The 26,591-nt window shown below is 39.2% G+C and overlaps 1 protein-coding gene and 1 long non-coding RNA gene across 5 annotated transcripts in view; one reads left to right on the top strand and one right to left on the bottom strand.

The window, feature by feature from the left end:
- The window catches only part of DLGAP1 (DLG associated protein 1), an 876,459-nt gene that overhangs the window by 388,752 nt on the left and 461,116 nt on the right, over positions 1–26,591 (top strand). The window lies entirely within an intron of this gene.
- On the bottom strand, positions 1,400–25,904 carry LOC116572482. Its single transcript, XR_004278357.1, has 3 exons — positions 23,140–25,904; positions 5,309–5,406; positions 1,400–4,009 (listed from the first exon to the last, which is right to left on the bottom strand). It is a non-coding gene; the product is annotated as an uncharacterized LOC116572482 (long non-coding RNA).

Genomic DNA, 26,591 nt, shown 5'->3' with positions numbered 1-26,591 from the left:
AGGACACTGGGACCATGACCTGACCAAAGGCAGGCACTCAACCAACTGAGCCATCCAGGAATCCCAAAATATCCATTTCATTTAACCGTAATACAGTATATTGTTATTCTTCTATTTAAACAGGGAACTCAGCCTCAGAGAAGTCATACAGTCAGCGCATAGTAAAATCTCCATACCTCGCCCAAAGAGAGCATTCTGACTTCCCTTATCTAGCCAGATGGCACTGATATAATATGCCTTTGGTGTTAAACCCAAGAGTAACAGTGAGGTTGCAGTGGAATTGGGATGGACCCAGGAAACAGGTCTGTACACCTGAGGCACGGTCAGCTTCCACACTGCTTAGGCAGCAAGCTGTTTCAGGCTGAGTCTCCCTGTGGCTGAGCCACCCCTACAATTCATATCTTAATGACAGTTATTATTATTATTAATAATGATGCCCTGGGAAGTAACAAAATTCTCAGACTCCTGAGACCAAATGCGAAGTGATACATGTATTTTGTGGGCTATTCTAGGACTAAGATCAAGGAAAAGATGTTTGCGTCCCTTTCCTAAGAGATAGTTTCACTGACTGGTCTGTATCATATCCCAGAAAGTCACTCTGTAACCACAGAATCAGAAATAGGGCAATAGGCACTTCTAATTGGATAACAGTTGAACTAGAAGAGTATGGTATGATCTCCTGGTGCTTTTTCCAATCTGAACCACCAGAAAGTCAGAGCTCCTTCCTCTAGATGATGTATAGACTCAGAAATTCTTATTCTCTCAACTATTCTCTTTCTTTTTTTTTTAACCTTCTGGTAATACTCAACCCCTAAGTATTTATTACCCAGTAGATTAAGTATTTTACCCTGAAGAACCCAAAAACTTGCAAACTCAGGAAAGTAGATTTGGCTTCATTATTTTCTTGGTGTGGCACACTTAATCTTCTTTACTTCCTGTTCAGAATGGCTTGTGAGAATCTGGACACCTCAAAGTGAGATGGCTAGGGCTGTTGTATAACTCTTTTAGCCAAAAGCCACCAACTCACCCCTAGAATATTTTTCAACAGTTTAGAAGCCTTACCCTAGCATTTGTTAGGCAGAATTCATCTTAAGCTAACTGATGTGTGTACATCTTTTTGTGGGGCGGAGGGTGATAGAGGTCAAGAGGAATCACTTTGAGAACCATCTTTGCCTTTTATAAAACAGAAGCACTGTTGAAGCCACACGGACCTGACAGTGAGTTTGTTGTTGCTGTTGTTTGGGGTTTTTTTTTAAGATTTTATTTATTTATTTGACAGACAGAGATCACAAGTAGGCAGAGAGGCAGGCAGAGCTCTGAGGAGGAAGCAGGCTCCCTGCTGAGCAGAGAGCCGGATGTGAGGCTCAATCCCAGGACCCTGAGATCATGACCTGAGACTAAGGCAGAGGCTTTAACGCACTGAGCCACCCAGGAGCCCCCTGACAATGAGTTTTGACCTAACCTTGTCACTGCAGAAAGTCTGGACGAGCAAGCACTCTCTTGACACTAAGACTCACTTCCCACAACAAGGAAGCAGATTCGGAGTTACTCATCTTGTGGCTGCCTGTATTGGGCTATTTTAGGGATGGGACTGCTTGAATCATAGCAAGAGATTGTTTCAAATCAAAGTAACAGTTTTCTAAAAATACTCCTGATTTCCTTGGTAACTGAAAATGTCAGTTTGAAGAGTTTTAGTGGTCATGTAAAGAATCCAAGGACTATCCTATATGTATAAGCGAATGAATGAATGGACGCCTGCATGCATGAATGAATGAATATTAATGTTCTATATATAGTTGTGTTCATTTGTAATTGCCAGCTCTAAATTGGACGTGGGTGCAAAATGCCATTGGTAGAAAGTAAAGATTTAAATTCAGGAAGCTTTTAATTCTGATATTTGTGTTCTGTTGGGAATGACCATGTCACAGTCTAAAAGTAAAGTGAAAAGGGCCTCTGGAGTCAGAGAACCAAGACCTGAACTAATTACGTGACCATAGGCAAGTCACTTTACCCGCTCTGGAACTGTTATCACATTGGTAACAACAGCAATACTCACCCAAGTTCCTGCATATATCAAATGAGATGTGTGGATAAAATGCCCAGTGCCATGTAGAGGGCACACACTTGACTTTGGATGGGGTCATCACTGTCTCCCCATACCTCAGATGTCTTTTCTGTCATTTTCCCTCTGGTTGTCTTATTCACTGCTAAGTCTCTAAACCCTAGAATTGTACTGCTTATTAGTGCACAAGAAGTAATTGTGGAGCACAGGAAAGCAGGTGGGTTAGGTGGTGATCTCATCCAGTTTGCCCAGTGTTTGTGTGTGTCTCTCTCTCTGCCTGGTCCTTTCACATTGATAACTCAGTAGCACTGAATACCCCACTCTTGGTTTCTGTTTTATTCCTGGATTATAGTCTCATGGCTCAGCCGTCTGGGTCTCAGACACTGGAGCCCCCAGTCAAACCCATCACCTTCTTCCGTCTCCAGATCTGCCCTGCGTGCTCCATGATAAGGCACAGCTGTACTCTGTGAGGACGGAGGACACTGTCATCCTCAAACCACCAATGGTGAGAATTTCAGAGTGCGATCATCAGTGGTGTACTCTTGATCAAATTCTAGTCTCCCCTTTCCAGTACATAAAGTATTTTACTCCCCTAACTGCCCTGAGTTAGCTGTGGCCATATGAGTTGATTTGGCCAAGGACATGTGAACATGATGGCTGTGTGGCTTCTGTGCCAAGCATTCAGAGCCAGAGAAGAGTTGGACAAATTCCTTTTCTCATCTCGGTGAATACAGAAGCAAATAGCTTAGTGAGAAACCTTAGTATCGCCATTGCTAGGGGTGATATTCACTTGATCCAGTCTGAAATAGTGGAAGCCTGCCCAGCTGTGTTGTTTACAGTCTGCTCCAGCCTTATCAGGGAAGCTGGGGCTCCACAGGGACAGGAAGTCAGGGCTCCATCATCGGAAGCTCCAGACTCAACCCCAACTTTCCCTTCCAGTCCTAAAATTGAGCAAGAATCTTCCCGGTGCAGATATTTAATCTAGAAAAGGAGTAATCTGTGTGTGATTTAAGAACAAAGCCAACACCCAAATAAGTACCAAGTAGGATGATATTTTTATATACAGACTACCTCAGAGATTACCAAAGAGAGGAATTTAAATCTAACTTCCCAAATAAATAAATACAACTTCCAAAGCATGACTTGTAATTTTACATTTCTAGATTAGATTTAAAATTTGTAAAAAGCTTTTGAAAGATGGTAGAGGTACAAGATCAGAAACCTCAGCACAATCACATAGAGATAAATGCCAAAAGGTAAAAAAAAAAAAAAAAAAAACTCACGAGTTTTACAAAATACACACTTTCACAAATCTGTACATACACATGAACATTTGTCCCTATTTTTTCACCTTTTCTATTAAGCATAAAAAGCAAAATAATTTTAAAAAATAATTTGATAAATGAAAACCACATGCGGTGCTAGGCTTTTCCTGTTTTGTCCCTACCTGTACAGCCTTAACAATGTCAGATGACCTCTACCATCCTCTCTGTCCTACCTAAAATGGGTGTTGGAACCAGATGCTCTCCAGAGCCTTATAATTCTAATAGCCTCTTGTCATTCCACGTGAGTCAGAACATACTCTGTCATAGGACGGAGAACAATTAAACCGGTACATTTTTCAAAAATAAATGTATTGATTAACTTCTGCCTGACTCTTTCAAGACATTTTTTTGAGTTAGGTTATGACAAGAAACAAAGAAGGCAATAACACTGAAATAAACTGGGTACAAAGAAAATACGAGAATACAAGTACACTCACTGAAAGGATAAAGGAAGCTGTGACTACATATTAAGTGGCTAAAAGCCATGGCAAAAAGTTCACGAGGAGAGTTGTATAGCTTTCCTAGTATTAAAGTCTTAAAGAAAAAATTTTCTACGTAACACATTTTAAAAAGGAAAAATTGGATAATATGCTGGGTAGACTCCATTATGTCAGCCTTCCTCCTACAAAGTGAGAAAAAGCAAAATGGTAAATGGGCAATGTTTCTGAATAGGCAATTCACGGTAAGAAAACCTTAAAAGGGTAATAATTATTAAGGGACAGTCAAACTGTATAGAAATCAAGAAAATACTAATTAAGGCACCAGTAAAATGCTGACCTATAATCATAACACTGATGAAAACTAAAAAGTCATGCAATACCAAATGCTGGTAAAGATAAAAATGGGAGACCCTAATGAAGTTATTTGGGAAAAGAATTTCACTGAATTTATTGAAATTAAGTATGTACACCTCTAACAATCATGCACACACAAGCAATTGTGCTTTGGGATAGTTTTTCAATTAATCAGGTACTCAAGGAAAAAGTGTAGTGACAGCTGCTATCATTGGTAAAGTTACCAGTGTACAAATAGGCTGGCATATTATGGAATATAAAGCCAGTAACTTAGATGTATATGTAGTAACATGAGGAGATCTCTAAAAACCACGTTGAGTGGAAAAAGTTTGAAAGATATTTATACCACAGTATCATTTATGGAAATTAAACATACTCTGTGCCAAAATTGTTCAGAGCTTCTGTGTGTGTGTGTGTGTGTGTGTGTGTGTGTGTGTGTGTAAAAGTAGAAGAAAAGAACATACTTTAAATATATCAAAAAATGGTCTAAGTTGGAAGGGGGTGTGATTAGTGACCACCGATAATAGAGAAAGAAGTTGAACTGCAGGGAAGTATATAAAAGGGCATTTTGTGGATTGGTCATGTTGTAAATTCAAGTCTATGACCATCTTAAACTCACTTATCCAAGGTGCATATGTTAAAAAATTAAAACTTTAAAAGTTGAGAAAAACAAAATTAAGAACATTTGAAAAACAACGATAAAAACACCAGCTCTATTCAAGAGCCTTCGTGAAAGCTGGGCTTGAATCTCACACACACAGTCAAGTTCCCATGGTTTCGAGGGTTGGGCATTCTCACTTGGGGAAAGCAAAGGCCATAAAAACTGGCTGCAGCCACAGTAGTTGAGGATCAACAGTGTACCTATTTCATGCCAGGGTCCCCTGCCCCAGCACAGGATGGGGCATGACACCATAGGCAAGTGTGTAGAATGAACAAACTCATACTTTCAAAAGAAGTAATATTCTTGTGGCGAAGCCTTGGGACAAATCTGAACACGAGAGAGGTTTTTCCAGTAAGTAAACAGTGAGGGTTGTATCAGTAGCACTCAGTCCTGCAGATAAGGGGCTCATCATCACCATCCCTGCAACTGGTGACCAGTGCTATTGTTTGGGCCCTGATTTATATACCTTTAAAATCTTTCAGTCTAGGAATCCAGGTTCTTTTCTTCCTTTAGACTGAAGCTGGACTCAGAGCAAGGTTTAGCCACACAATAACTCCATTAATGCTGAAAAAGAAAAAGAAAAAAAAAAGGAATGGGCCTATTTTAAGACTTTATCATTCTCGCACTTGAAAATAGAGTGCAGATTACTGGCAGTAATAGGAAAGGTAAAAAAATCAACAAAATTGTGAAGTGAAGTCACATTGCTGTATCAACAATTATCTTTTATCCCTAGCTTTAAAAAAAATTGTATTGTGTGCCTTGTTAGTATCTGTCTGTAAAAAATAATGTTAAGTTTTCCATTATTACTTTTGCATTACTTTGGATTATTCTAAATTTCTTTCAGGGCTGATTCATGCATCAGACCTGTGTCTTGGCAAAATTAAGCACTTCTTTCCTCTAATGCAGGAAACAGACCTATTACTGTGCCTCTGCCTTCCCCCATCACTTTAATGATACCCTGTTTAGGAATATTTTAACAGGGACCATGAGAAGAGCTAATCTTAAAACAAATGGTATATAATTTACTTTGGCAGAAAGTCAGGCTTTGGGGGAGAGGCACATGCGTGTTGGTGGGTGTGCAGGTGGGTTCCCGTGGGTCTCCTGTCCTAGATCCCCTGCACAGACATAATCAGGGATCCTGGCTAACTGGTCAGTCCTGCAAGATAGAAGCACCTTCTTTAATTACACATATATAGTGTAAAAATGCCAGGAAGAGACCTGATTATACTTTAAGCTAATATAAACTAATTCATGAGGCGGCCAAAAAGTTAAGTTTGTACTTGTAGACAGAATATTCTTCCCCAAATATTTTGAACTGAAGAGTTAAACAGGCATGTCTGAAAAATACTCATTTTACATAATAAAATTAAAAGCATTTCTTATTTGAAGAAATGAGTTGCTCTCACACAGCAATCAGTTCTAAATACATTTAGTATGTTTACATTTTTAAAAAATATCTTATTTGAAATATTGGGATTCTTTTAAAATACTTGGAGATGCCAGGAGCTTGGTGGATCTCCATAAAAACGATTTAATCTTCATAGGAACAGATTGGTGAGTCATAATTGAAAATTTTTAGTTAGCACACTGAATTTATGCATTTTGGGGAGTGTCATGATAGCTTAAAGATAGTTAATAAATTGTATTTAAGTCTTTCACTGGATAAATCTTGAGCAACAGAAATGCTTATGGACTGTTAAACAATCTGCTTTAGTTTGAAGACTCCTGAGAAAAGGTGAAGCATCTTTGCAGTTACCATGTAAGTCCGTGGATAAAACTTCAGTGCAAGCATCTTATTTTCATCCTTTTTTTCTTTTTCTTTTTCTAAGGTGGATGTTGGGTAAAGTAAGGGGCATTATCTAATGCAGGAATGTGTCATGCTGGGGAAATGTCTTGGTGATTAAATTGCTGGCTGCAGGGTGAGGGGGTCCTGACACTCAGAGGAAGGTGCTAGATCATTAGATTGTGCTCAAAAATGACCTTCAAAAGGAACTTTAGGTGATGATTATGTTAGTTGAAAAGGGCTCCACGCAAAAAGAGTCATTAATTTTGGAAAGATTCAATGATGCTTTTCACTTCACTCTGCTGCTTCACAAAAGACTAAATTTTAAAGGTGGGGAGGGTAGGGATTGGGTGGCTGAGTAATGGACATTGGAGAGGGTATGTGCTATGATGAGTGCTGTGAAATGCGTAAACCTGATGATTCACAGACATGTACCCCTGAGGCAAATAATACATTATATGTTAATTTTTAAAAAAGACTGGATTTTAAAGATGTGAAATTTCCTATCAGACTCACATAGTAGAATAATCGTTATTTTACAGTATGGCAGAGGGGGGCTCACTTAAACCTTGATTCCCTACATCAGAGTCCCTTTTGGAACTCTTCCTTCTACTTTCCCCCCAAGGGAATCATTTTAACGATTTAATGAAGTGACAGAGTCACAATACAGATATCTGAGCTAGAAGTTCTTTGGGTTTCTACATGGTCTGTTATAATTCTGTATTTTCCTGTAGCCTTGTTTAACTCCCTTCTGATGAAATTTAAATCCATTGCTTATCATTCTTCCCTCATAATAACCACTCTTCATTCAACAAATATTTATTAAGTGTCCCTTATATACAAATTATGTCAATTACTCTTTCTTAAATATATTGTTAAACTTGCCAGTTTTAAATAAAAATAGACAAACTTGCTAGTTTTAATGGATGCTATAATGAGCCATCCAAATACCCCTTTAGAACCAAGGTCTTTATTCCACTCCATGGTGGGAGTGTTGGCATGATGCCTCTCAGCCACATCCCTTCTGGGGAATCGCCTTTGACTGAAAGCACCAGCCTCACTGCCCTCCTTTCCAGGGCAGTCCACGTCCAATGCCTGGTCAGTGATGGGGATACAAAGGCCCAGCCCCTTTCCTTAATTTTGGAAAATTCCAAAGGGCCATCCCGCTCCAAAGTTCAGCATTTTCCTTCCTCACCCAATCCTTCTTCCCTGGCTACTTCAGTGGTGGTTTTCCCCAGTACAACCCCCCCCCCCCCCCCGCCGACTCTCCAGTTCTCAAATCCCCATCTCAGAGTCTGTCTCCAGAGAACTCAACCTAAGACAAGAAAAGCCATAGGGCATCACCTATCAACCATTCTTCACAGTCCTCTCTGTTGTTTCCATCATCTGTGTTAGTAGCCAGAGCAGTACTGTATTTCTGGTTACCAGAATTTCCACTGCTTATCAGATGCTCGCCGTTAAGCAGTCATATTGCTGCTGCTTCATTATCAGCACTTGCATCGTTATTCCTACAAATAAACATGAATTCACATTATCTTTTCGTTATTGATGTCTAGTGTTGGTAATTCAGATTGTCAGTGTGTTGTATTATATAAGACAATATTGAGTAGGTACTGACATATTCATCTTTTAAGCAGATGATATAACATGGTATCAATAAATATAGGATAGTACTATAAATATATTTTCTCTCCTTTCTGATTTTCTCTTCACTACTTTATTGTAAGAATAGAATATATAACAGCTCTACAAAATATGTGTTAATAGATTGTTGATGTTATTGGTGAGTTTTCTGGTAGGCTATTTTGGGGAGTCAACAGTTAAATGCAGATTTTCCACTGCACACAGAGCTGATGCTCCTAATCCTTACATTGTTCAGGGCTCAACTGTACAAATAATCCTACTGAAAACATAATGTGCTACACCAGAAAGCTGAGTCGTTAGATGAGCCAACTGAAAATACTCTGCTGGACCAGTTAATGATTGTTTGCTTTATTTTTTTTAAGATTTTATTTATTTATTTGAGAGAGAGTGCACAGTGGGAGAGTGAGAGGGAGAAGCAGACACCCCACTGAGCAGAGTGGCCGATGCAGGACTCGATCCCAGGACCATGAGATCATGACCTGAACTGAAGGCAGATCCTTAACCAACTGAGCCACCCAGGTGTCCAATGATTGTTTGCTTAAAACAAACAAACAAAAAATAACCTAGCATAGAGAATCCCTCTTTTCACCCTCTTTAAGTATAATGTGGACATACTGGCATGCCACCAGTTAGACTGCACAGTAAAATCCAGTAATTTCGTTGTTGTTTTATGGCTAGTATCTGAGAAGCAGTACAAATTTTGGTAACCAGAAATACAGTGCTGCTCTGGCTACTAACACAGATGATGGAAACAACAGAGAGGACTGTCAAGAATGGTAGACAGGTGATGCCCTATGGTTTGAGGGATTCTCTTCTAGAAAACTGACCATGCTTTTCATAGAGTTTTGTGTGTAATAAGACTTAGAAGTCCTTAAGACTGCTCTAAAGGCTAAATTAGAGATGTGTTTGAGGGCACATAGACCACTTGACACCTTCAGTGTTGAACTCATGGAGGCTCTGACCGGGCAGTTGTGTTGTCCAAGATCAAAAGGACTTTAAAAGACGGTATTTTTTGAAACAAGATGGGATCTGGAGGGAGACAAACCATAAGAGACTCTTAATCTCACAAAACAAACTGGGGGTTGCCGGGGGTGGGGGTGGAGAGGGGAAAGGTTGGGGAAGGTATGTGCTATGGTGAGTGCTGTGAAATGTGTAAACCTGGTGATTGAGAGACCCCCTGGGGCTAATAATACATTATTTGTTAATTAAAAAAAAAATTTTTTAAGTATTTTTTTTACTGGCAAGGTACTTTCTGACTTCAGAAGATAGCACTGATGGATCCATTTCCAAAAAGGGTTCTCATTGTCTACAACTTCTTGTTGTACAACCAAAACTCTAGCAGTTGGTGTTTATCTTTTCCCTTCAAGGCTGGAAAGTTAGCAACTTTAGAGATTAGGGCAGTACTGGTCATAAACCCAACTGCATTTATGCAAAGCAGTAGAGGTTGCCTATCCATTTCTTGCCTTAAAACTGGTGCTTACTTCTCTCCCTTACCAATAAATATTTTGTGTGTGGCATTTTATTTTATTTTTTTTTCAGAGCAGAGTACTTTTGTCTGCCTTGAAAACCTGTTTAAGCAGATATCCTTTCTTGTCAATGGTTTTCTTCATGGCATCTGGGAACTCATCTGCTGTCTCTTGGTTGGCAGAAGCTGCTTCTCCTATTTTCTTGACTTTTTTTTAAGCCAAACCTTTCTCTAAAGTTTTCAAACCATCCACTGCTGGCATTAGATTCTCCAGCTTTAGATCCTTCGCTTTCCTTTTGCTTTAAGGGATGCCTTTCTTAGAACAATCCTGCATTTAAAAATAAATGAGCTGCAATTTAGGTCAAAAAGGTATTTCACAAAAAGTGCAAGGTTTTCACTCCTGCTGGTATAGCTACAACAGCTTCTGAATTTTCTTTTCTTAAAACGGTCCTGGGGCTCCTGGATGACTCACTCAGTCAGGTGGCGGACTCTTGGTTTTGATTCAGGTCATAATCTCAGGGTCCTGGATGGAGCCCTGCCTTGAGACTTCATGCTCAGCTGCAGAGTCGGCTTCCTCCTCTCTCTCCCTCTGCTCCTCCCCCCCAACAACACGCACACATTTTCTCCCCCGTGGGCTTTCTAAGATAAATCAGTCTTTAAAGAAATGATCCTTACACTGGGCTCATTTATCTTGAACTGGAGGGCAACCACAGCTGCAGACCTTGATCTAGAGTACTTATCAAACTACTCAAGTTTTTCTTGTAATGTCAGGATTTCTCTGCGCTTCCTGGGAGCACTTCCGGCATCACTAGTGGCATCTCATAGGAGTCCTGTGTGGTTATTCAAGGTTTTTGGTATTACACTAAATGTGATGCACAATACGTGAGAACCAGGAGACATCCCTTTTTACTGTGATACTTAATTTACTAGCCAGACTAACTGCTCCTCTGGAGAGGATTAGCGTCCTACGGTGTTTTAAGCAGATACTCACAGCACTAGAGCTCACAAAGGCAACTGGAAGGGGTCACGGAATTGTTATAGTAGTACAGTATGGACTACGTGAATTTTAGGCAGTTACTTACTAACTTACTACTGCATCTTTACATTCGATTCCATCTCTCTTGACTGCAGATGATATCATATAGGGTCTGTATGTTTATAAGTTTTGATAAATTCTAACTTTTTATATTTTATGCATTCGTGACATACCTTTTTCTCAATCTTTTTTTATATTTCTAGGCTATACAGTTCATCTGCAGGGCTTTGTTTTTGTTCTTTTTCAAATTGTCACAAACCTGAAAAAAATTCCAATACATTTATTCAGAAAAATCTGCATATAAATGGACCTGTGAACCTGTGCAAAAGTGTAGAGTGTTTCACCAATCAGCGGAGCAAATACTCAGTACAAGCAACTCAGTTCCCCTGAGCACCTGTGTTTACAATGTAGAAGATCTGCTTTGGTGATGCCTCAGACATCGTGCCTTATACTTAACTCCAAGCTGGTTCACGAGAGTACAAGAGTCCTCTTAACTGAGGAGAGAACAGTTTCTGCAAGGCCACTCCTGGCTTGATCTATAACCTCTGGTTACACTGGGGTTGCAGAAGCAGCCTATAGGTGTCTGGAAAATTAAATACTTTCTTCTGTTGCTTGTTAGAAATAATTATTTTTGTCCCTGGACCCCAGGGAAAACAATATTCAATTCCAGAATCTTCCTATCTTCTTTCTCACTATTCAGTGATATTTATCAAATATTTATTAAACATCATTAACTCCTATGAGCATCCTGGGTTACGTACTTGGGATAGATCAGTGAAAAAGATGGGCACAACTCGTGCCCCTAAGTTAGTACCTTTGTTCGTGCTCTTGAACCTCTGCCTGCCTAGAGGAAGAGAAAGAGAAGCTGGGAAAGGATGTGGTGGATGATATGTAACATATTTTCAGGTTTGCTGCACACACAGGCCTTCTTTTAATTCTCTTTTCAGAGCATGTGGCTCATTCATTTGCCTATATTACATGGCCATTTTTAGTTTAACTACCAAAATGTGATTTTTGGATGAGATTCAAACTGAAAATTGTTAGCTCTTTTTCATCATCTGTAAATATTCCTGGAGTGATGAGGGGCTGGGAAGATGAAGGGAGGAAATACTTACTGAGCATTTAGTACACTCCCTGGGCATGATATATAAGATAGGGCATTGAATCCACAAAATGATTCTGGCAGTTGGATACGGTGTTTATCTTTATTTAGTGTATGAGAAAATAGAATTTGCAAAACTTCCTAAAGATCACACTAATAGTAAGTGACTGACCAGAAATGAATCTGGATTTACCTGCCTTGTCCCAACGACGCTGATTCTGCAGGTAGAAACAGCACACAAAGGCCTACTTAACCTATCATTATACCCAGAGCGGAAGAAGCAATTTCCCTAATTCAGTAAACATTTTAAATATTTTGGAATGAATGCATTTAAGACAAATTTGAACAATAGAGCTTGGTGGGTGTAAGAAACTCAGAAGAAAAGTATTGTGAAGATTGCTGTAGGGGCACTGGCTGGCTTAGTTGTTAGAGCATGTAACTCTTATCTCGGGGTTGTGTATTCAAGCTCCACACTGGGCAGAGAGACTGGTGTAACACTTGAGGCCTTCTCCATGGAGAATGCCACACGTCAGCTCACAGGTCATCTTTAAGTATGAACTCTGGCTATATTTCCTCACACATGTGCTTATCTCAGATTCTTCACACAGAAGCTTCTCCAAGAGAACTACAGAGAAGTTTCTGTGTAACCTGTTCCTCCATCCACCTCCGTCTCATCTATCTTTGAGATGGGAATCATTGCACACTTAAATATCAGTCGAGGGGGCTCGGGCAAAGATTGAAGACTCCAAGAAAGCCAGATCGTTGCCAGCCATCTTTGTAGACCTGTGACTCTTGTTTTGGAGAAGTTATTTGAACCAGTGATTTGTTTCTATTAAGAAGAAACAAAATCTGGAAACCACTGTAAATTTACACTGGTTTTCTTTAAAAAAAAAAAAATTATGTTCTGTGTATATATTTAAGCATTTATAAAATTAAAGTCTTAAAGTGCTGGTTTCAGCCTGTCAGTAACAAATGTGGTTGGACCAGCCCTTGTGGTTCCTACTATGATTGCCCGGTGTCCTTCAGTGAAACCATCAGGAAACTATTAAAAAATAGAGGTTCATTACTTAAAAGACCTGGCAATTACACAGCATACCTGCGGCTACAGGTTTGCAGATAAAGGGAGAACATGCAGAAGGTGAGGGTTCTGCTTTTATTGGGGCCGAGGGGTAGGGCCTACAGTTTTAGGGGCTCACTCTTCATTGGTGAATTTAAAGCACGAGACAAGATCAGTTATCAAATCAACCAAAATCTCTAAAACAGAGGAGCGTCAGTGGGGCAAGGCAGCCTGGCTCTATCTAGCCCTTTGGCTGATGTGTGCTTATTGGAGATCATCATCTTTGAATTGGATGCTGTGGTAATTAAAGCTTTAAATCAGGCACTTGCATAAGGGAAGAAAGAAAGAAAGAAGAATTGTCAGGGATTTATAATACAATCTACCCTGTAGTGCCTAGGTAGTTGATAAACTCAAAGTCAGGGGTAGGGCATGTTGTAACTCAGAAAGTAAGGATAGCTCAAAGTAGGATTATAGGAACAAATCCTATAATAATTACATAAGCAGTAGTCTGAAATCCACTCAGTAGCTATTGTCCCAACCTTGAAGGGTCCCACAATGAAATGAAGACAGGGACTTTGGAGGCCCTAGGAATCTGGGCCAAAGTTTGGGTAATACTGTGAAATATTTTAACATCTTGGGCTGTCTGGTGTAGGTAGATAGGATTCTGTCCTGACTTGGTAGATCCTCACCTATCTAAAACAGTTTCTTTGTCCTCAGAATAGGTCAGTTCAGGGAAAGGTTGTGTTTCATTTCAGGAGACTTCCAAAGTTATGCCTATGTGGAACAAGTATTTGCATCAGGCATTTAATAAGAGACATTTCTGTGGAACAAAAAGCAAAGAGTAATGATTGTAGCAGATTATAATCCCAGTTTCTGAGTTCTGAAAGCCACCAGTCGAAATTTTGAGACTTCAGGCTGAAAGCGTCTTCAGATGGAGGACAGATGGCGGCATTCTGATAGAATCTGTTGATTTGCAGTTTGAAAGTCTCTGGTGATCTTCCTGAGGGTCTGCACAGCAACAGGCATGAAGACCATCTGTATATGAGTTAGGGTGATTTCTCTGGTGTCTGTAGCATGTTCTCCCCCTTTACATGGCTTTGGGAAAAGGGTAGTTTTAGTTCTTAATGCTGCAAGTCAGAAGTGGGAGGAAATTGGAAATGTTTAGAGAGTTGTAGCCAAATATTGGAGGAAACTAGTAGAATGCACCATCCAGTCCAGTTTACAGGTAGAAAACAAAACCTCAGACAGTTAAGAGCACTGGAATCTAATATCCACATGTAATTGTTTCTCCTGAAACACAATTTTTCCTCTCTACAGTTACCCCTATTTCGGTCAAAGATAACCACAGTAAAACTAATTTGTGTGCAAATTTAGTCTAGGTTCAATGAACTTGACCTAATTGTTTACATTAGCACAGTAAGAATAGCAGCTGACCATACAGAATTATTTATTTTGTATTATTATATTTTAAATTTTTTCAGTGTTCCAAGATTCATTGTTTATGTACCACGCCCAGTGCTCCATGCAATATGTGCCCCCCTCCTTAATGCCCACCACCAGGCTCACCCAACCCCCCACCTCCTTCCCCTCTAAAACCCTCATTTGATTCTCAAGAGTCCAGAATCTCTTGTGGTTCATCTCTCTCCACCCACCAATTTCCCCCAATGCACTTTTCCTTTCCAATGTCCTCCATGTTATTCTTTATGTTCCACAAATAAGTGAAACCATATAATAATTGACTTTCTCTGCTTGACTTATTTCGCTCAGCATAATCTCCTCCATTCCCATCCATGTTGATATAGAAGTTGGGTATTCACCCTTTCTGATGGCTGAGTAATATTCCATTGCACATATGGACCACATCTTTTATCCATTCGTCTGTTGAAGGGCATCTTGGCTCTTTCCACAGTTTGGCGACTATGCCCATTGCTGCTATAAACAATGGGGTAAAGATGCCCCTTCTTTTCACTACATCTGTATCTTTGGGGTAAATACCCAGTAGTGCAATTGCAGGGCCATAGGGTAGCTCTATTTTTAATTTTTTGAGGAATCTCCACACTGTTTTCCAAAGTGGCTGCACCAACTTGCATTCCCACCAGCAGTATAAGAGGGTTCCCCTTCTTCCACATCCTCTCCAACACTTGTTGTTTCCTGTCTTGTTGATTTTGGCCATTCTAACCGATGTAAGGCAGTATTTCAGTGTGGTTTTGACTTGAATCTCCCTGATGGCTAATGTTGATGAACATTTTTTCATACGTCTGTTAGCCATTTGTATGTCTTCTTTGGAGAAGTGTCTGTCCATGTCTTCTGCCCATTTTTTGATGTGATTATCTGTTTTTTGGGTGTTGAGTTTAAGGAGTTCTTTATTGATCTTGGATATCAACCCTTTGTCTATAGTGTCATTTGCGAATATCTTTTCCCAGTCTGTGGGTTGCCTCTTTGTTTTGTTGACTGTTTCCTTTGCTGTGCAGAAGCTTTTTATCTTGATGAAGTCCCAAAAGTTCATTTTCACTTTTGTTTCTTTTGCCTTTGGAGACATGTCTTGAAAGAAGTTGCTGTGGCCAATATCGAAGATTTTACTGCCTATGTTCTCCTCTAGGATTTTGATGGATTCCCCCTCATGTTCAGGTCTTTTATCCATTTTAAGTTTATCTCTGTGTATGGTGTAAGAGAATCGTCGAGTCTCATTCTTCTATACATAGATGTCCAATTTCCCCAACATCATTTATTGAAGAGACTTTTTTCCACTGGATATTTATTCTGTTTTGTTGAGGATAATTTGACCATAGAGTTCTGGCCCCATTTCTGGGCTCTCTACACTTCCATTGGTCTATGTGTCTGTTTTTGTGCCAGTACCATGCTGTCTTGGTTATGACAGCTTTGTAATAAAGCTTGAAGTCAGACAACGTGATGCCCCCAGCTTCGTTTCTCTTTTTCAACATTTCCTTTGCAATTCAGGGTCTTTTCTGGTTCCATAGACATTTTAGGTTTGTTCCACACTTTGAAAAATGCCAGTGGAATTTTGATCAGGATGGCATTGAAAGTATAGATTGCTCTGGGCATTTTAACAATGTTTATTCTTCTGATCTATGAGCATGGAATGTTTTTCCATCTTTTTGTGTCTTCTCCAATTTCTTTCATGAGTGTTCTGTAGTTCCTCAAGTACAGATCATTTACCTCTTTGGTTAGGTTTATTCGCAGGTATCTTATGGTCCTTGGTGCTATAGTAAATGGAATCGATTCTCTAATTTCCCTTTCTATAGTTTCTTTGTTAGTATATAAGAAAGCAACTGATTTCTATGCATTGACTTTGTATCCTGCCACATTACTGAATTACTATATGAATTCTAGTAATTTCAGGGTGTAGTCTTTTGGGTTTTCCACATAAAGAATCATGTCACCTATGAAGAGAGAGGGTTTGACTTCTTCTTTACCAATTTGAATACCTTTATTTCTTTTTGTTGTCTGATTGCTGTTGCTAGGACTTCTAGTACTATGTTGAACCAGTTGCAAGAGGGGCATCCTTATCATGTTCCTGATCTCAATGGGAAGGCTCTCAGCTTTTCCCCATTGAGAATGATATTCACTGTGGGTTTTTCATAGATAGATGTTATGAAGTTGAGGAAAGTTCCCTCTATCCCTATACTCTGAAGAGTTTTAATCAGAAATGATGCTGTATTTTGTCAAATGCTTTTTCTGCATCACTTGAGAGGACCATGTGGTTCTTCTCGTGGTCCTTCTCTCTTCTTTTATTGATTTGTTCTATCACGTTGATTGATTTGCAAATGTTGAACCACACTTGCATCCCAGGGATAAATCCCACCTGGTCATGGTGGATAATCTTTTTAATGTATTGTTGGATCCTATTAGCTAGGATCTTGTTAAGAATCATGGCATCCATATTCATCAGGAATAATGGTCTGAAATCCTCCCTTTTGATGGGGTCTTTGCCTGGTTTGGGGATCAAGGTACCTGGCTTCATAGAAAGAGTCTGGAAGCTTTTGTTCTGTTTCTGTTTTTTGAAACAGCTTCAGGAGAATAGGTATTATTTCTTCTTTGAATGTTTGGTAGAGTTCCCCAGGGAATCTGTCTTGGACTCTTGTTTTTTGGGAGGTTTTTGATCACTGCTTCAATGTCGTTACTGGATATTGGTCTATTCGGGTTGTCAATTTTTTCCTGTTGCAGACTTGGAAGTATATAGGTTTCCAGGAATGCATCTATTTCATCTAGGTTGCTTAACTTATTGGCATATAACTGTTGATAATAATTTCTGATGATTGTTTCTATCTCCTTGGTGTTAATCATGATCTCTCCCCTTTCATTCATAACTTTTTTGTGTTCTCTCTCTTTTCTCTTGGATTAGTTTGGCCAGTGGTTTATCAATCTTAATTTTTTCAGAGAACCAGCTTCTAGTTTCGTTGATATGTTCTACTGTATCTCTAGTTTCTAACTCATTGATCTCTGCTCTAATCTTAATTATTTCCCTTCTTGTGCATGGGGTTGGCTTAACTTGTTGTTGATTTTCTGGTTTTTTAAGGCGTAAAGAGAGTTGGTGTATTCGGGATTTTTCAATTGTTTTGAGTGAGGCTTGGATGGATATGTATATCCCCCTTAGGCCCACCTTGGCTGTATCCCATAGGTTTTGGACTGATGTGTCTTCATTCTCATTGGTTTCCATGAATTGTTTAAGTTCTTCTTGATTTCCTTTGATCTAAACATTCTTGAGCAGGATAGTCTTTAGCTTTCAGGTGTTTGAATTCCTTCCAAAGTTTTTCTTGTGCTTGAGTTCCAGTTTCAAAACACTGTGGTCTGAGAATATGAGGGAATAATCTCAATCTTTTGGTATCAGTTGAGCCCTCATTTGTGACCCAGTATATGGTCTATTCTGGAGACAGTTCCATGTGCAGAATGAGTATTCTGTTGTTTTAGGGTGGAATGTTCTGTATATATCTATGAGGTCCATCTTGTCCAATGTGTCACTCAAAGCTATTGTTTCTTTGTTGATTTTCTGCTTAGATGATCTGTTGCTGAGAATGGCATGTTAAGATCTCCTACAATTAATGTATTCTTATCACTATGACTCTTTACTTTGATTAACATTTGGCTTATGTAGTTGGCTGCTCCCATTTGGGGGGCATAAATATTTACAATTATTAGATCTTCTTGGTGGATAGACCATTTAAGAATAACGTAGTGTCCTTCTGTATCTCTGACTCCAGTCCTTAGCATAAAATCTAATTTATCCAATATGAGAATTGCTACCCCAGCTTTCTTTTGAGGCCCATTGGCATGAAAGATGCTTCTCCATCCCCTCACTTTCAGTCTGGATGTATTAGGCTCAAAATGTGTCTCTTATAGACAGCATATGGACAGGTACTTTCATTTTATCCAGTCTGCAACCCTGTGCTATTTTAAGGGAGCATTTACATGTTGAGAATGATTATTGAAAGATAAGCTTTTATTGACATCACATTGCCTGTGAAGTCCTTGTTTCTATAGATTGTCTCTGTAAATTTCTGTTCTATGTCACTCTCTGGTTCTTTCTTCTTTTACAGAACCCCCACCCTTAGTATTTCTTGTAGGGCCAGCTTGGTGGTCACATGTTCTTTTAAACCTTGCCATTGACCGTACAGAATTTATAATCTGCTTTGCTAGTATTTTCATAAGGAATCTCAGATTGAACTTGTATCAGACTTGCCTGAAATACCTATAGACTTGGCTTAATTCCTCTTTTTTTGAGGTCCCCAAAATATCCTGAGGTTTGCACCTGCCAGGAAAGAACCTTCTTTACTTAATGGGTAAGGCTGCTGGAAACCCTGTAAGCAAGGTGTCAGGTCAGTACTTCCCCAGTGTCAGGGCTGGCTTCTAGCAATCCAACTTTAGTCCTGAAGTCGTGTGGTTATACCTGAATCTATGTATGTCTCTGTGAGATAAGACCAAGGTCAAAGCCTTGGTGATGGTACCCATCTTTCCAGTTCTGTCCTGTTTAAAGGACAACTGATTCTTATTGGAATTAAATAAATTGACATAAAAATAAAAATACTGTTTCTGAATTCTGGAGAGATCAGGTAAGCGGAAAAGATAACTTTTAATTCTGCTTGGAAAGGTATAGTTTACCAAATTGCTATGAGAGTTAGCCTATTTTCCTTATATCTGGAAAACAAAATATTAAAGAAAGAGAAATATTTCAAACAAAAAGGCATAAAAATTATAATCTTCCTCCTCCATTTATTCAGTCCCATGTAACTGATTCTTGTGCTGCTTGAATTCAGTTTTTCCATTACTTTTGGAAATTTTTTCCCAGTTCAGTTTTATGATCCTAAAGTTATCAGAAACCTGTATTCTAGGGCCTTTTTCATGAATCTCCTTAAAGATGATAGATTTTTGCAGAACTCTTCTGTAAAAGAATCTGAGTCAAAGAATAGCTGTCTGTAAATGATTAAAAAACTTGAAATGGTTAAAGGTCAGAACAGAGTCCATTACAATCCAATTGATAAAAGGAAGTTTTGTTATTTCTGTGACATACAACATTTTTTTAAAGTTTTTGTTTAAATTCCAGCTCACACACTGTGTGATATTAGTTTCAGGTGTACAATAGAGTGATTCAACACTTCTGTACATGACCCGGAGCTCATCACAAGTGTCCTCCTTACTCCCCATCACCTAGTTCACCTATCACCCTCTCTGGTAACCATTAGTTTGTTCTCTATAGTTAAGACTCTGTTCCTTGGTTTGTCTGTTTGGTTTCTTAAATTCCACATGTGAGTGAGATCATATGGTATTTGTCTTTCTCTGACTTATTCTGCTTAGCATTATACTCTCTAGCTCCAGCCAAGTCATTGCAAATGTCTTTTTTTTTATGACTGAATAATAGTGTATTGTGTGTGGATATACATACACACACACACACACACACACACACACACTTTATCCATTCAGACTGTTTCTATAATTTGGTTATTCTTGGTAATGCTGCCATAAACATTGGGGTGCTTGTGCTCCTTCAAATCTAGCATTTCTGTATCCTTTGGGTAAATAGCTGGTAGTGTAATTGTTGGATGAAGGGCAGGTCCATTGTTTTAACTTTTTGAGGAGCCCCCAAAATGTTTTCCAATGGAGCAGCAGGTTTTCCCTTTCTTCATATCTTAACACCTGTTGTTTCTTTTTTTTTATTTTGTATTTTTTTTTATTTCTTTTCAGTGTAACAGAATTGTTTATTCTTATGTTGTTCATTATAACCATTCAGACAGGTGTGAGGTGATATCTCATTGTAGTTTTGATTTGAATTTCCCTGATGATCAGTGGTGTTGGCCATCTGTATGTCTTCTTTGGAGAACTGTCTGTTCATGTCTTTTGCCAGTTTTTTAATTGGATTATTAATTTTAAGATACTAATTACAAGTGGTAACATACAGGGACATATTAGGTTGCTAGGAGTTTCATAGAGTTCCTAGAATATTTTAATACCCTCTATCCAGATACATGTAATCTAACAAAGTTTGGCATCTCCTGTTTGATGATGCTTCCCATGTAATTTGACATACATACCAAATAAGCTTAATTGGTCTAAAAAGTCTTTCAAGATGTTCCAGGAACCCTCTGGAATATCCTAAAGTTCTCCTGATCCCAAGATCTAAAAGACTTCATTTGGAATTTGGGGAAGTTTGTCAAAATACCAAAAAGGTTTTAAAACAGTTAAATAGAATCATAGATCACTATGAAACAATACTTGGTTATCTGTTTAACCAAAGTGACACAGACTTCACAGGCAAATAATGAAGGTTACATACTTTTATGCTAAACTCAAGTCTTTCAATATCAAGAAGACTGGGGTTATTTTAGTAATCAAAGACATTATCAAACAAAGCAAATTATTTTGATAAAACACAGCATCACAGAATCCTTTTTTTTAGGCAGATAATTTTTAGAGATTAAAAAAACCCTTTATAATCTCTTATCAAGAGCAGACCAATAATTCAAGAAAACTTCATCCTTTTAACAAAGAAAAAAACCTAATTTTATATTTGCATCAATGTACTTTCAGTATTAAAACTAATTTACTTAATCAAATTTATTCCACTCTTAGCCAGTCCTGACCACACATAAAAATTCCTTCCCAAAGATTCCTTTTCCATAAATCTTCAACAGTTTTCTTTTTTACATTTTGTTCTGTGTTTTCCCGCTTTCCTTGCCTCACTGTAGCACAATATTACTTTTCCCTCAGGAAAAATACATGTCCATTCCTCAGACCATCTTTTACCAAAAACACATACCTTACTTTGCTTGCATACAGCAAAGTTTCCCTTAACCACTTACATTAATTAGAATTCTTAGTTCCTAGGAAGCTTAACTAAGAAATACAGAATTATGAACTTTTTACATTAGTGTTCTGTGAGTTGGCAAACCGAGAAATATTTTGTACTATAAAAAAGCACGTATTTCTAGAATTCAGTCTTTCAATAAAGCATGGAACATGTGCTAACAGACCCAAATTTTATCTTTAGCTTCTCTAAAAGTAGAATAAAACACCAAAAGTAAATAAACCTATGTGCAGTAATTAATGTTCATTATTCTATCTTACTCGGAAATGATCTCGATATTCAGTGAATTTAACTCATCATTTAACTTAACAAACTTTAAGGCTTCAGATTACAAAAAAACTTTGAGACATTAAAAAAATATACCATTATTCTAAATTTGCCTGACTCATTTTGCAGCAGAGATAACATGAATTCAACTAGTAAACCCATATAGTTACTAATCTGCCTTATATTTAATACTGATAATTTTGAAAACATGTCTGTTATAATCAAACCCATAACCTTAAATTAGCTTTGCTACCGAATGTTTTCCCAGATCATATGAATCTGAAATTCATTTGCATTGTTTTCATTTTATTTTTGAGAATTTTTATGAATACTAAATTTACAGATGTACTTAGTTTTCTTGAAGCCAATTAAATAGAGCTCTTTACAATATAATTTTGGTAATATCATTCAGAGGTAGAAAAATACCATACATCTACAATGCATGAACACACAGGCAGATGCATACAGAGATTTTTTTTTTTTAAGATTTTATTTATTTATTTGTCATAGAGAGAGAAGCGAGAGCAAGCACAGGCAGACAGAGTGGCAGGCAGAGGCAGAGGGAGAAGGAGAAGCAGGCTCCCTGCCAAGCAAGGAGCCCGATGTGGGACTCGATCCCAGGACGCTGGGATCATGACCTGAGCCGAAGGCAGCCGCTTAACCAACTGAGCCACCCAGGCGTCCCTGCATACAGAGATCTTATAGTTATGGCTTTTTAAAATGTTTAGCCATGAGACGGATACAATAATGTCCAGCTCACTAGTTTACAAAAGAACAGTTGGGCTCAAACTGTTTTTCTGGAATAAGTTAAACTTACCTGTTCATGTGGCTAACCTCTTTCTCTATTTGTAGAGAAGACTTTTACCATTTGTATTTGTCCCTGGAAGTAATCTTAAGGAGACAGTGATCAAGAGTCTGGGCAAAAGAGCCTTTTTTGCAGCTTGAATCTTTCTTTTCCTTTCTTTCCTTCTCTTCCTTCCTCTCTCCCTCCCTCTTAGGACAGTGTGGGCGTCATTTTAGAGACCTCCTGGGCATTTACATTTCAAAGACATGGTAAGACTTACATCTTCAAGGGGCAGAGAAGAGTGCAGGTTTTCTCTTAGGAGTTTGAGTGCTTTTCGGAGAGTTTTGGCAGCCCCAGTTAAAATGTGGTTGTGCTGTCTTGTAATTAGGTGGTGTGCTCTGTAAAGAATAATTCTCTGAACTCAAGGTCCAATGGGGCCTCTTCTGGATTGGAAATGATGATGTGGCCTTGGGGGGTCACTATGGTCTGGGAAATGATAAACTCTTTGAATTCTGCCAGTTTTACACAGGAGGAGAGGAGCCTCGTCTTAATGTTTTCTACCCACTGGGAGCCTTAGCCATGATCACTGTGATAGAAGGAAATGAGCATTTGCCTAGATGGATCTTTAAGAAAGTTACAGATTTCAGAGTCTTTGGAGACACCTACCAACCAGTTGACCCATTTTGGCAGCTGTGAATAGGAATCCAGAGCCCTTTTAATCAAAAAAGAAAACTGACAGAAGCCATTTAGTTCCCCTCTCTTTTGCCTGTTGTATATAATCTTTAATAAATGGTTGAATTTCAGTTAGGATATTGTTTACTTTCAGTTTTTGTTCTTACCTTAATCTGGGGTGTTGTTACTGGAAACTTTTAGATGACATCACTACAAGGCCTCTTCACAGGTAGCTGCTTTTCTTTCCCAGGTCCCAGGAGAACCCCTCTGGGATTGGGCTCTGCCTCTGCCAGTAATGAGAAAGCCACTGGGCCGCTAGAGTTTAATGGCAGGGTCTTAGCATGCTGGTGTGCCTGACATTGAAAAATACCCAGGAAGCATCCCTGAGGCTTTGCATTTACTGAGCAGCTGCTAGACCTCCTCAGGATCCTTAGGACTAGATGTCCACAACATTTATAGTTCTCCAATTTTTCTAACTTAGGACACTGGTAATTGGACCCCTAATATTCTATTGGATCAAGGGATGAAGAGTGACAGCAGTGAGTGAAGTGGTGACCCAGAAACCATGGCCTCTGTTGTGCTTTCCCTCTGGTGGTGTCATTGGTTTCTTACTGCAATAATGGGCTTGCAATCCAATCTGTCCTTCTTAGCTCTCTTTGGCCTTAAGGTGGGGTAGACCCTTTCTCATGTTAGTCAGTATATCTCTTCAGACCATATGACCTTGATCACACTTCTTGGGGGAAACTGTTCATGATCATATCATGATTCTTTGGGTTGGATACTGCAGGTCACATATTGCAGGGGCAATACATCAGAGTACATAGCAGTGCCACAGACCCCCAGCAAACATGCTCACTTCCCATATGGGGTTACCCTGAGTTAGGCAGCAGGTAAGCAAATTACAGGTAAAGGGCATTCCCCTTAGTTAATTTCAAGAGCAACCCGCAATCCTGCTGACTGCTACATCCATTGTTTTGTGCAAATCCCGGCCTATCGATAACTAGTCTTGTAGTTGGACTGGCCCTTCTGGTTCTTATGATTGCAAGATGCCCTTTGGCAACAATCATCAGGACACTTTCGGAAAACAGAGGGTTATTACTTACAAGACTTGGAAATTAGAGTGAAAGCATGCACGGGCTAGAGGTTCTGCTTTTACTGGGGTGAAAAGTGGGGGCCTCGTGTTTCATGGGCTCACTCTTTAGTGGGGGATTTTACAAACATGGGAAGAGAAAGGCAAAGGGTCAGTTATTGAAGTCAAGATCTCTCAACAAAGGAGCCTCAACGGGGTGAGGTGGCCTGGCTCTATCTCTGTGGCTGACCACGTGATAATTGGAGATTGCCATCTTTGATTCCTTGGCAACTAAAGTCAGGCACATGCATTATTAAAAAAAGAAAAAAAATTGTCAGGGCCTCACACTAGAGTCTGTCTCTAGAAAAAAACTTCAGTCATACTGGAGGGAACAGGAGACAGAAAGAAGATCCTAACTGTATACTTGTTACTTAGAGGGATATAATAATCTATTAATCACATGTGTTTACTATTCTTTGGTCTGAACACTGTAAAATTAATGATCTGAAGCTAAAAGAGGAGTGCTGCTTATTTTTCACATTATTTGTTTTTAAATATCCTCTTTTGTTCCACCAATGATTTGAAGTGGCCTATAAGGATAGTTAGATCCACGGAGAGAGATGGATAGATCTAGATAGATCAGTAAAAAATACTATTATTGTTGCTGAATTTAGGCCCATGGATGATGACTGACATTGGGCTGATATTTCTAAAAGCTGAAGCAAAAAGGAACTATTATGTCACTGGTCTATATTCATGGTCGTGAAAGATAGCATTCTCCAGTGAATCAAAGATTTTCCTGACACCTCAGTTTGACAAGGACTTCTTATCTGACGTATAGTGGCCAGTATGTTTTTATGACATGCTGACAACAAAAGTTTAGTTTTAAGCAGGGCCTCACAGGAAACTTTAGTTTTGAGGGGTTTTATTCCCCTTTAATATATGATGAGGGCATAACGCCCAAATCCAACTCAGTGGAAGCAGTTTGCTGGAGAAATGGGAAAGCCTGTGGTCAACATCCACAGCTTGCTGCCCATATCCTTTTGTTGCCAGAAAAAGGCCACCACAAGCATAGCTCATTACTGGCCCCAGTGCTTGCCTCACCACACATCGTGTGTGCACAGCTAGGTCATCCAAGTCTTTTCTGCTAAGACCCAAGTGGGCTGAGGTTTTTGAAACAAGTGCTCTTGGCTATCACTACGCATTTATTAGAACTGACAAAACTGAAGCCTATTTGTCATCAAGGGCTGGACTTTCTAGGGTCAAATATGTGCTTCAGAGAGTAGTATTATAGACACCATTTTCTGTATGTTTCTTTAAGTGTATTTTTCTAGGGAATGACTTCAGAGCTTTCAATCCATGAAACAGTCGCAGTCAGGAATGCATTGACCACAGGTCCTTTAAACACTCGTCCTTCAGTATTTCTGTCAAGAGCTTTCAATAAAGGTCAGCAGCAGACCGTTCAAAGGCCTACTCTCTGGCAAGGACCTGGGGCCTGTGTTCAGCACTGCTGATTAAAGGCAGAGCCATGAGCACTAATGATCAAAACCACAGTCAGCCAGGCAGTCTGTGAGAACTAAGAGCCTCGCCCCCCTGGTACTGCCACCCACCTGGACACTGAAAAGGTGAGGCAGAGCCTGTCAAAAATATTTGAGTGTCAGCTATATGTCAGAAAATGAGGACACAGTGTTGAACAGCTTCCTGTCTCTATTGTGCTTATTCTAATGGTTAGACAATAACTAATAACTATTTTTCTTATTTGCTGTAAAGGACAGGAGGGCTAAAATTGTCCTTAAAAAATGAGCTGAGGGGCACCTGGGTGGCTCAGTGGGTTAAGCCTCTGCCTTCAGCTCAGGTCATGATCTCAGGGTCCTGGGATCGAGCCCCGCATTGGGCTGTCTGCTCGACAGCGAGCCTGCTTCCCCCCCTCTCTCTGCCTGTCTCTCTGCTTACTTGTGATCTCTGTCAACTAAATAAATAAAATCTTTAAAAAAAAAAAATGAGCTGAGTATTTTCTAGAACACCAAAGAGAAAATGTGTCTCAGAGTCTCACCAAGCATAGGCAAGAATGGAGTATTTATTTTCAGAGTTTTTTACAGATCTAAACTTATCACAGGAATTTAGGGATATAGAAAATATTATAATTGGGCCTAAATTCATTTTGTTAGCTTAAGACTATAGACATACTGTTTAGAACTTTGACCATAATATAGGTTACGCAGACAATAATTACAAGTAGCTTCATTAAATCTGTGTACATATTTAATGTCCACCCTAAAATGAAGCCACATATTGACACCTTTTTTTTGAGGGAGGGACAGAGAGAACCTTAAGCAAGCTCCATGCCCAGCACGGTGCTCCATTTCACAACCCTGAGGGCATAACCTGAGCTGATTTTTTTTTTTTAATATACAATAACTTCTAACGATTCTCTTCTTGATTTTGTGATCCGTTACCAGTATTCTGTAGAATTGTACAGTGGCTCCCATCAGAGGGCTTCTCTTTCTCCATGAACTCTGAGGAAACTGCATGGAGAATGGAAAAGGAGAA

Source organism: Mustela erminea, chromosome 13, assembly GCF_009829155.1.
Source record: "Mustela erminea isolate mMusErm1 chromosome 13, mMusErm1.Pri, whole genome shotgun sequence".
NCBI lineage: Eukaryota > Metazoa > Chordata > Mammalia > Carnivora > Mustelidae > Mustela > Mustela erminea.
The sequence above is the reverse complement of the archived record's forward strand: the minus strand, read 5'-3'. Positions and strand labels throughout refer to the sequence as shown.